This window comes from Rhamphochromis longiceps, linkage group LG12 (genome assembly GCF_057381845.1).
Source record: "Rhamphochromis longiceps isolate RC_006_pf linkage group LG12, R_longiceps_female_GT1.1, whole genome shotgun sequence".
Taxonomy (NCBI): domain Eukaryota; kingdom Metazoa; phylum Chordata; class Actinopteri; order Cichliformes; family Cichlidae; genus Rhamphochromis; species Rhamphochromis longiceps.
The window spans coordinates 18886993-18898681 of NC_140568.1; the positions used below are offsets into that span (position 1 = coordinate 18886993).

The 11689-nt window shown below is 38.8% G+C and overlaps 1 protein-coding gene across 4 annotated transcripts in view; it reads right to left on the minus strand.

Moving 5' to 3' along the window:
* Window positions 1-8755, minus strand: part of ncor2 (nuclear receptor corepressor 2) — a 91454-nt gene extending 82699 nt beyond the window's left edge. For all 4 annotated transcript variants that reach the window (XM_085425045.1, XM_085425044.1, XM_085425043.1 and 1 more), the window contains exon 1: window positions 8516-8755. The gene's annotated coding sequence lies outside the window, so the exon portion shown is untranslated. The remainder of the gene's footprint in view (window positions 1-8515) is intronic.
* Between the last annotated feature and the right edge of the window lie 2934 nt (window positions 8756-11689).

Consider the following 11689-nt stretch of genomic DNA (forward strand, 5'->3'; position numbering starts at 1 on the left):
GAAAATGAAAGTGTGTGTGTGTGAGAGAGATATATATATATATATATATATATATATATATATATATATATATATATATATATATATAAAATAAAAGCAACTTGGATCTCTATGACTATTTCTCCCCTTGTAAAGCAACTAAATACATGGTAGTTGGATATCTGTATGGCTTCTTTGACTGACAGGTGTGCTAGGAAAGGCCACGAAAACCAATGTCTGTCCCTCTCCTCTGACAATTCAAGCTACTGCACTGGACTGCTGCCCTGCATGTGTAGCATTTTAATAGTCTTGTAGCACTAATTAGCAGCTTTTTTGTCTTTAAAAGTGAAGCTCACTAACCAAGCTAAAGTCTAGTTTTGAACCCTCAAGATTGGCATTTCTGCTGTCGCCATCTTGGTTTCAAAATTCAGATGTGACAGGCAGGGGAGGGTTTGATTGTGAAACCACTTGCTGGCTGGTTGACGGCTTGTGAAGCAGAAGTCACGACCCAATAAGTAAACCACAAATAATTCTACTCTTCAAAACGGTGTGACCAAGATTTACAAGATAAACCCAATTTTTAATACGACCCCAAATGAGAGACTGAGACCATAAACTCAGCAGGAAATCGTTTACTAAGTCAAATACGAAAGCTTTTCCTCGTATACTTCCATAGAAACACACGTCTTTTTGCAACCACAGCTATCACCATCTGGTGGCATTCAGATAGAAAATAGGCCAAAGGCACTTCAAATTTGGCTTGATGTTTCCTACCTGGAAGCTATGTAAAGCCATGTTTTAGTTTGTATATTGACAAAGCTAAATGATTACATCTTCTGCTAAGTGTTTGCATTATGTCCGAGATATAAAGGTACTTTCTTTCGCTTCCGACTGTTGTATTATCACATGCATTCTGGATTTTATCAGCCAAAACTGGCCTATCGAGGATATTCAATGGTAAGTAGGTAAGTAAAACCACTGGAAACAACTCAAGTTCTCTATCACAGTGCTAAATTATATTGTTCATTTATTCTTTGAGCATACTTGTAAAATTAACAGTTATGCAAATGCACTACAAGTGAGGCAAATCCAAAAATCTGAACTAAATAATATAAATTCAAGTTGTCTAGATAAACCTTATTCATTCAGGTCAGAAATGTCAAAAAATGCACAACAATACTCCAACTCCGCCTTCATAACTTGTCTGGTAAAGTTCACAAAGTAAAGATAAGGAATTGTTCATGTAACAGTTTACATTTTATGCAGAAATTGTTGTACGGCCATTACTGTTAGAGTACAAAATATCATTTATCTGTTACTGACACACAAAGTTATTTCCCAGCTGTGTGGGACATGATAACATGAAGCTTTAACTTATGAATCTCCCTTTATTCTCCATTGGCTCTTTAAAGTCCACCTGACATTCAGCTCTCAATTCTAAGCAGCAGGAAATAAAACTGAGGAGTGCACTTGTCTGCTGAGCTGACCTACGTCCCCTGCACTGCTGCTTAATTATTCAAGAACTTTGAAATGTTCTTCAGTATGGCAGCATGCAACCCGAGTGCCTTTTTGCCCCTCATGATAGCAGCTTCATAGAACTTCCAGTTGTGCATGACAAGGTGTCTATGCATGTACACTGACATCGTGCATGTATTGCCAAATACTAAAGTCCATACATGCCTCCAGTATTGACACAGATGGCACAAACAATACACCGCTCCCAAATATGACACACAAGCTTGAATTAATTACAGTCAGGGAACCATTTAAGCAGGGAATAAATCCAAACATTACAAAGCAAAGACCAGATGTCATATCAACAGCTTGATGTACAGGCACATTCAAAAGGACTAATTTGTTCCAAACTGCACTGTCATGGATCCAAGGTACATGTCAAGACAGGAGTTCAGTCCTCTCACACAAGCACACGCAATCAGTAATTACACTTTCATACCTCTCACTTCTACAGTGGAATACAGCTGATATGTGTTCACCAACTCTCAGCTTGGCTAACTAACATCCTTTAATGGGGGGAAAAAAAACAAAAACAAATAACAACGCTGTAACACACTCTTAGTAGAAAACTTGGGCTAATCAGAGAGGCAAATGCAACACTACCCACACTGGTAGCCTACACACAAACAAGAGTAATGCCCTTTACCATGCTGTCATCTGTGTTGCGTAAGAGAGTCAAGTGAATCACTTACCACAGAGCCATTTCTAATCTTTGCTAATCCGCTGTCTGGCTCTCTTTTATAGCGTTTAAATATGGGTGACTGGTTTTAATAGCAAGAATATTTCATAGCTAGGGAAATCAAAACAGAACACCTTATGAATAATAAATGACTACCTTCTAATAACAGCATCCAAACACAGGTGTATCACAAGAGGTTTTGAGATGGTGTTTTACAACACAATAAGAAGTGCTAAGTATCTTTTCTGACCATTTAATTATCTTCATAATTGTATCGATGAAACAAAAAAAAGAGTAAATTAAGTAGCTCAACATTAAACATTTGATCATATTCTCTCGTATTTAAAACGCAGTCATGTCTAATCTTCAAAGTCACCGACTAAAAGAGAAACTCATGACATTTAATAAAAAGGAGCAAGCTAACCTAAAAAGGAAAAGATACAACGATTCCTGTAATAGATCATTGTAACAAAAGGAAGTGAAGTTTGGTGCTCAAAAAAAAAAAAAAAAAAAAAAAAAAATTCTTGTTACTAACCTAAGATTCAAGTGTTTTACGATAAAGCATGGGCTTATAAAACGTGTTCTTCCACATACCAAAAAACCCCACTAGAAATGCATACTGCCACAACATGAATACAAACAATAGTAGCAGTTTAGACTGCTGTTTATACAGTTTTTGTAATTGACAGGAACAGGTAGTGCATTAACGCAGTGATAGAGCGCCATATCAACTGTCAACATCATCTACAGCCTATATACCACAAAATTATTCTGGAAGTACTTTGTATGTAACACAAACACACAAAAGCCAAACAGCCAAAAAATAAGGTATTGTTTAAAACCCTGATAGACTACTTTACAATAAAGGTCAACATGAACACCCTAAAGAGTGTAAAAAAAAAAAATAAATGTCTACTATAACAAGATAGGCAATCAGTTTTCAATGTTTATACATATGAGGAATTTTACAGGTTACTTCTCAAGCAACACAAATTCCTGATTGAAGAATAGATCTCCCGTTTTTAAACTTTGCAAGGTGATGGACACAGAATCGGTCTGACCTCCATACCCTTTCAATCCCTAGGCCAGCAGACAGAACATGCCCAACCTCCTCCTCTCTATAACTGCCTAAATGTTAAAATTAGATTACTTAGATGATTAGGGCAGAAATCTGAAGCTGCAGGATAACCAATATCAGAGACATTTTCTTTGAACAACACATCACAACAAGTTTTTCCATTTGCAATCACAAAAAATAAAAAAATAAAAAAAAAAATAGCACAGCTGCCTAACTTCGGCCCCCCCATGTAGCCACTAGAGCTGGGGTGGTACCATTGTCCAGTTCAATAGCACTTAGATTGTAATCTGAAGCAGAGCAACAGACCAGCTGTGCTTGATCATAATATTCTATCACACTGAGTCATGCATAACATTCTCCACACACAAAACCTACCAGGTGCAGTCCACTAGTGAGCAAGAAATGCTAGACAGCTGCACTTACTCATCCAGTGAGAAGGAAACTGGGTTGGAGGAGGGAAAGAGCCTGTGAGGCAGTTTTACAGAGACTGCCTCATATTTCTCTCTTAGGTTTCCACATGTAAACTTGAGGGTTCATGAAGTGCACCATGTACTAAACTTGTGTCGTTTCCCTATAATCACTCTGTTTGTGCAGCAGTTAGAGTAAATAAACATTTAATTTGCTGTGTCAAGTGCTAAGTGTTGGAAAAGTCACATCTGCTTGGATTTGCTGCATTATGAGGGTAAGAAACCATGTGAACTTGTGATTTAATTCCCCATCCAACTGGCCTGTATAGCCAAGATTCGGGTAGAGATTTGAATCAAGGCTTTAGCTGATATAAAACAGTGGCTTACAACCCTGACACACCAAGCAGACAGATGAGTTGGATTGCATGTGGACAAATGTCACCAGATCTAGTAAGCTGTTAACATCTGATTAAGAATGTATATGCATGGTTTGACACTGGCCAACAAAAAGCAAATACAAGGCAAGTGTTGTTCCCATACCACAAATACCATTTCTAAAATCCAAATAAAATCCTTATAGAGCACTAAGGACACTCAACTGAGTCCGAATCAAGAAAAAATTACATTTGCCTACCTACATACATTCATACATGTCCATGAATACATATCTGTACATTTCTTCATTTTTACAAGGATTGGTCAAGTCTGAAGACATACAGCATATAAAGCTAGCAGTTAGGATGTATATAGACAGACGTTGTTTTGCCTAATATGCCTGCTGTGCTAAATCCACTATCAGAATGTGAAGAAACAACCGCTATGACTTCAGTTCAAAACTTGTGTGCACTGTGCTGAAGAAATATCAACTAAAATTGGACTATAACCAGGCCGTACTTTCCTGTAATTCAAATATGTACCATGAGAAGGAACAGTGAGCCAGTGTAGCATATATTTAACCAGCAAGCCATTAAAAACATTCTTATTTATGATGATAGCATAGGAAAAGGCAAAGCCTTGTAATGAAACGTGGTTAGGGCTGTAAATCTTTTAAACACGCGTCATGATTTGAGTTACAAAAAGGTATTTTGCATAGCTTCACTTGGGTTCACCATCTCCACCATGGTGTTGCCTATTTGCCAAAACACCCAGTTGAGGTGTTTTGGCAAATATTTAATATTTATTTCCCCAAATTAAAAACATGCTTAGGCACTACACCCAAGTCTCAAGCATTCATTATATACTTTCTACATCCACAAGTCCACTAGGATCAACTCAGGTTTAGAATTTGATTGCAAAGATCCATGTGGATGTTCATGTTTTTTGTTTGTTTATTTAGGGGGGTAATCATGCAAAATCTATAGAAAATTTACAGTACATTGCAATATCTACGCATGAACAAGTTGACTTCAAAGTAGTATAACAGAACATTAGTTTGTTATCAGGTGTCCAGCTGCCCATGTATGTGTCTGGAGTGTATTCAAGACTGATCTGACAGTTCAAATGTAACAAATGCAAAAAAAGAAAAAAAAATGTAATCAAATTTGAGGCAGTCTTTTACTATGCATGTACTGCAAATGCTCACATTACTCTGACTATAACACCATTTTTAACTCATCTAGAATATGATTTTAGTTACAAGAGTTAGATGTGTTGCACATGCTCTTCCTGTATATGGTATATTTTGTTGTTTGTGGAAGATTACCTGCTATATCAGAGGCAGCTAATGGTCACATAAATAAAAAATAAAGAACTTGTGACATTTATTATTATGAAAGAAAGACATTTGGAATTTTAATGGAAATCTTTGATTTATGGCGATGCAATGTGCTTTGTCTTCCCACAAGAATTTACTGTAAGGATTCATCTTTCACAATGAAATAAAATGAAATGAGCAAGAACTTCCCCTTTCCGGTTTCATAACTCTGTTGTGTTTCTTAATAAGAGAAGAAATTGAACTAGCGGTGTAACGGTCTCCCTGAGGCTCCATGCAGAGCACGGGATTATCTCCTGCCCCCATTACCCTTCTGGAAAAGGGGGAGATATCGCCTCACTCAAATTTAACTCTTTACAATCCTGACACTATGCAATACAGACTCCAATTTTGAGGATTCACATCAGAATTAGATTTTTGATTTTGAGTGCATTATGGATTATTAGGAGGTTTAAAAGCTTTTCAGCCTGCCTGATCACACACCAAGTGTCTACAAGTACTATAACTGCTTGTAATATTGAGTGATTTTACATTAATGTACTAAATAAGCTAAACAACCTGCGCAATCAAACATCACACAGAATTTGTACTAGAGGACATTAAATGTCCAGTCCAACCGATTTTAATATGCAGCTGTCCAGAAAAATTGAGGGCTGAAGCTTAGGAAAATGATATTTGTTTCTAATAATACTTAGCTTGAAGCCCCCGAAATAACATATTACGGTGTCATGACGCAGTACCGGCGCAATATTTCCCCCACCCGACCTGCTGCCACAGCCATTACTGTCATTACTTTAACAACAGCGTGGGCTTCAATCCTATACATGAATGTAAATGCAAACAAACAAGGATGACTACATGAATGAGACAATCACAAGATTACATAAAAGCTATGGCGGAGAAACTGAGGGATTGCTTCATCATTACTGGTAACTGCAGGAACATTATTTGTACATTAGCCAACGTTGGTGGTGAAAATGGCATTAAACGAAACAGCTGATTAGCCATTTTCAGTAACAAAACACCCTCCTTGTTGCTATAAAGAGCATGTGTATAAAAATAGCTTCAGTAACACACACACATACATCATAATATCCTAACTACCCATGTGCTCATGTTGCTTATGCTAATTAGCAATGTGGAGCAGTAGGTGGTTAATGGGTGGTTAAACCATGCTAGTGTTGGGGGAGGGGTGGGATCTGATGTATAAATATCAGAGTGAAAAAGAAATGAATCAGAGGGTCTTTCCCTTTATTTATCTTCCAACTATCTTTAGATATTATGGAAATTTGTCCCAATTTGACTTGTGCACTGTACCAGATGTTTAACGGGAAAACTTCCTGCTGATAAAGTTAGATGTTTCAGTTGACAGGAAGTAATCTAAAGCAATCAGTTGTTTAGCATAACCTATCACACAAGCGTTATAAGGCACTGGAATAGCTATAACACATGCAAAATAAATACATGGATTGCATTTAATACTGATTGATTTTGAGTGAAACACATTTCATTCATTTGTGATAAGGCATTGCCTGCTTTACACAAACACACTCATCATATTGTTGTCCAACTCCTTTTTTTGTTGTTGTTTTTTTTAGCTCTGCTTCAAACCTGTGGTCTTACCACAGATCACTATTTTTATCATTGGTGACGTGCATAATCTATGTACTAATGGAAACAGGAAAATGCATTGACTCTTTGGTCATCCGTGATACAGTGCATCAAAGTGGCTTACCAACTTGGTCAAACTATATCCAGGGGAAAACCCCGTTTTATAACCAGAGAGGACAGATCAGTAAATACATCATTTAATCCCAGATATCCAGACAGTTACAGTTTAAGGTTTGCAAGTTTTTAAATATACATTACCATACCACTATGTATGTTCGCAATTGTGTGTTCCCACACGTTTCAAACGTAGGCACATAAAAGTAAGATATGAGACAAAATATGAGTTTGTGTTTCTTAGGGAACAATCACAGCAACACAAATTTCACAAGACAAATGCCTATTATTTGATTGCCGATAATCGGCTTTTATCTACAGTACGTGTTACAAGAGTTGAAGATATACACTATAGAACAAATAACTTTAGACAACAAGGACACCATCAAGGTGAACGTCCTCCCTAGCATTCAATATTAGGAAAACGTCTTTTAAACTATTTGTAACTCACTACCTTAGGTATCCAACCAAAGTGTTTTCAGTCTTTACAGAATTAACAGGTGTGTCTCAATAGCGATTAACTACTTAGAACCACCAAAATTAGAATGTTTTTATGACGGACTATCATTACATAGACTGACTGTAGAGACAGGAATGCAGTTTACCGGAGAATACACAGAGGTCCAAAAACCCCAGTCCAACTCCAGCAAGTATACTCACTCAGCAGCAATGTTGAGAAGCCAAACACTAACGCAAACTCCCTACAGTCCCTCTTTACTTTTGTTTTTAGAGACTTGACATCAAGCTGCTTACAAAACTACTGCACGCCAAATATAGCTTATCAGCCATCTGACAACAAACCAATTCGTCCCCGCTAAAGCCGATTCAGCGCATTACGTTCACTTCATGTACAACCAGTGTTTACAAACGCAAACCGGGCGCTATTGTGCATAGCCAAGTTAGCAGGCTAAATGACTTAGCTTGAACCCATTTTCTGGTACCGTATAGTAAAAAGTTGACAATCACTAATATTGTCGGATATTGGTCGTGTTGTGTGTGGAATAGCGTCAGTAACGAGTCACCACCAGTGTATGATTAATTCAGCTGAATAAAATTGGCGCTGGCTACTCGGTCATTCTGACAGCTAGCTTGGGAAGCTACCCTGGTTAGCCATTAGCCAGCCTAGCCTAGCCTAGCCATGTAGCACGTGTTCCGGATTTATAAAATAATTAACTAGCTGGGAATAACCAGCCAACTAGCACTACTGTGGCAAGATGGGTAACCAGCTAGTCGAACACCGCTAAAACATTTAATTTCATACAGGTCTGATAGGTCATGTAACTATAGCACAGCATAGAGACTCGAAAAGGTCAATACTGCTGTTTCTCCTCCAAAGAATAGCCGGACCCCGTCATCCAACAGCAGAACAGACCCCCCCCCCAAAAACCAATGGACACAGCGAGCAATGAAAGCTAACTAACCTTAGCGGCGGGGCAAAAGAAATCATTCGGTGGTGTTATCGCACTGTGACTAACGTCCAAATCCTCGTCACTCGGTCCAATTTCGCTTAAAAGTCTTCTCGCTTCGACTAAACGTCTCTCCCCGGAATTAATCCACATGAAAGAGTAGTTTTCGTTTTCATTTAATCCGCTAGCGGTTTTCGGATACGTCGTGCCTGTTCCTGCACAACACAGTGGTCTAGTACTACTCCCTGAGCTGCTGCTGCTGAGACCATAGCAGGGCTGAACCGCCTCTGTCTTTCTCAATAGGTCCATAAGCTCTCTCGCTCCTCCTCTTTACTCAAAGCGCTGCACATTTCCCATGCCCACAGCATATTCAAAATTATAGTAATTTGGCATGACTCATTTTCATTGGTAAATAAAATGTTATGATTAATTTTCCAAATAGATTTGTAGGTGTGCTATTTAGGTGATTAACAAATATATATGTATAAAGCATACACGGTACAGCTGCTTAAATTTCCATCATAATCTAACACACTACAAACAGTCCACAAGAATTTCCATCTTATCCTGGACTTATTGGTACACATTAGACTCAAACGCACTGGCCCTCTCCAGTTACACCCCTCCCTGCTCCTTTATGAACCCAGAGCCTCCAAAAAAAAGGGGGGTCAACCCAAGCATTAAAACTCCAGGAAGTCTACATCTGTGCTGCTTGATTCCCATGGAGAAGTACAAGCTGTGAATACACTGACTTAACATTGAAGGATAGTATTCAGGAGATCACAACATGCCATGCTGTGAACTGAGTTGATGACTCTGCTGAAGCCGGTACCTTGCAAATGATCTGAAACTGCTTTCTCTACTTCACACTGGCTTCTAAAAGTCACCACCCATGCTGCATCTACTTGAGTCACAGAGAGGATTTTGTGGAAAATGTCTGGCTGCCTTGTGGGGTTTTTTTTGTTGTTGTTGTTTTTCAATCAGCAGGGCTCATTTAAAAAAAAAATCTGCTGAAACGTAATCCTGGTTTTTACAGTCTATGGTAGTAAGTTTCAGTTAATTTTATGATTATTTATTGTGTTATTCCACTTGGACAAGTCCTTGGCAACCTGTATTTGCCATATAACTATCTGGCACACTCCAGCCAGGCTTTATCTCGCCCTAAATTTAAGCAGCAGCCTTTCCTATGATGTCAGTTGGGATTGTTTTTTTTCTTCCTTTCTTCTTTCTTCCCTGTGTTTTTCTTTCTGCTCTGCAGTTTGGGAGACCCCCTCTAACCATCAGTATAACCACCATCTCTTCGTTCAGCCATCACAGAGCAGGAGAGATAACTGTTTATTTCAGCTGGGTTTTTTGGACCCAGCCGTTTGTCTGAACAATCTCTCCCAGATCTGCAATGCCCAATTTATCAGCTTGTTGATAAAGTGCAAATGTTTCTCACTTGCCAGTTTTGATGTCAACAGCTGTGTTTTATCTGCAGCCAGACTCCTCATAATGTTAAACAAAGCTCCAGACAAAGGCCAAATGGACACAACACTCTCTTTGCCTTTCTCTCCAAATTCTCACAACTGATAAATCTGGACAGGGCGCACTTTTTCCTGAATGCAAAGCAAATTCGGCAGCTCACTTTTGGATCCTCTGGGGTATCTTTTCTACAAGTTATTCGTGCAACTAAAGGATTGCTTCAGTAGATCCAGAGCCCACATGAAAGGCACCACCAGGGGTGAGAGCATGAACTAAGCAGACTTTGGAGATTTTAAAGGCAATCAGTTGGCAGATGCACTGCAGACATCCATAATGGCTAGGAAATAAAACATCAACTAAGCACCATCCTGTGATGACATTACAACAGCCACAACTCCATTGAATTCTCAGCCCACATCTTTCTATCACCAGATAAATTTCTGCAAATAAGGAGTGACACATATAACAAATGAATGAACTGTAATGTGCAGTTCTCCTTTCTTTTAGATCAGACCAGTGGCGGAGCGGGGGGGTGGCTTACTGGGCTTAAGCCCGGGTTGTTTTTTCAGAAGCCCGGGGTCTTTTGGAGTGTAATTTTTTCATAGTTAGATGCCTGGCTGACAACTGTATAAAACAAAAACTACACACAATATTCGAAGCACATAGCGCACACTGTGGGAATTTATGACTGTGCGTAAATCCCCCCTAATATTGGTATGATCCGAGCTCAGGCACTAAGCGAGGGGGCGGGGGCAGCTGCTGCCTGCGAGTGCGCTGTTGGAGAAGCGCAGGGAGGCAGACAGAGGAGAACTGAAGTTCGACCAGGTACCAAAGCAAATCATTCGTACTGTACAAATAATGTAAATATGACGGTGAATCACGAAAGATTGATATCAAACTGATCACTTGACCAATTTTACGTTACTTTCTCTTCGAGTGAATCAACAAATGAATGAAAAGGAATGAAAAGTGGAACAACAACAATGCTGTTTCTTTAGAGAGTCTCAGCTTACATGTGTGTTTATTTCATATTTTCAGTTGTTTCCCTCCACGGCTAAATAAATCGGTTTCACTAATGCACTGATATACAAGAATGGACATAAGGAGCTTCTTTCAAAGAAAAAGCTCAGGTAGATGTTATTTTATATATTATGCTGATTTGATGTTACAATTAAAAAAGTGTTTTTATCTGAAGAGTATTTAAACATCTGGTTTCAACTGTATATTTGATGATGTTGGTGTTTGAGAGAGAGAGAGAGGAACAGAGAGGGAGAGAGAGGGAGAGAGGAACAAGAGCAGGTGTAGTGCAGGTCTATGATGATTTTTAGTGCTACTATCATCTAGTTCTGATTCTGGGTCTGTCTTGGTTAAGTCCTAAGTAGTCCTGATTTTGAGCTGTTGTAGTCCTGTTTTAATTCTGGATCAGTGATATATATTTTTCCCTATATGAAGTCATTCTCTTTTGAACAAAACTCAAAACAGAGCCTATAAACAACACCCCCCCCCCAATCCCACATGCATACTACCCTTTAGGGCTAAGCCCCAGGTGTATCAAATGTCTGCCTCCGCCTCTGGATCAGACCATCAACAGTATGAGCTGACCTGCTTTTTAATCTCAACCGCACACCTGTAAAGTTGTGTATCTTGCACTTGTGTGACATTGTCACGGTGACATCATTTGTACACAGATTGCTTCAGTTGGTGTATCCAGAAGCACATTTTGCA